General features: G+C 67.1%; 1 protein-coding gene across 5 annotated transcripts in view; it reads right to left on the reverse strand.

The window, feature by feature from the left end:
• Bcor (BCL6 corepressor) overlaps positions 1-371 on the reverse strand; it is a 134,114-nt gene that overhangs the window by 89,641 nt on the left and 44,102 nt on the right. Inside the window, exon 1 of one of the 5 annotated variants that reach the window (XM_010636210.3) lies at positions 189-314. The exons of the other annotated variants lie outside the window; for them this stretch is intronic. The gene's annotated coding sequence lies outside the window, so the exon portion shown is untranslated. Of the gene's footprint in view, positions 1-188; positions 315-371 lie in introns of those variants that run through there. 5 annotated transcript variants of the gene reach the window in all.

Consider the following 371-nt stretch of genomic DNA (forward strand, 5'->3'; position numbering starts at 1 on the left):
CCTCGCGGCCCCCGGGTCCTCCCGGAGTCCCCACCTCGCTCCCACCCAGGTGGGGAGGAGACCCGAGACTGCGTGTGGCGCACCCCGCGTCCAGCCAGGGCCTGAGCGGGCGGGGGACAGCGTCCGGGAGAGGGAGGGCCGGGAGGCTGATTTAAAGGTTCTCACCGGGAAGCGAGCGAGGCACAGACCTGAGAGCCGCTGCGCGGTGAAATCCGAGGAGCTCTCTTGGCGAGGAGGGGCTGTCAGAGGCCATTTATCTCTCGCCAGAGTGGAGGCTCGGCTTCCACACCGCCCGCGAGTAACAATGGCAGCAAGCAGCAGCTCTGCACGCGCTTCAGTGCATGAATGGATTGCGGAAGATGCCTGCGCTC

Source organism: Fukomys damarensis, unplaced genomic scaffold (assembly GCF_012274545.1).
Source record: "Fukomys damarensis isolate Sample0158 unplaced genomic scaffold, DMR_v1.0_HiC HiC_scaffold_39, whole genome shotgun sequence".
NCBI classification, from domain to species: domain Eukaryota; kingdom Metazoa; phylum Chordata; class Mammalia; order Rodentia; family Bathyergidae; genus Fukomys; species Fukomys damarensis.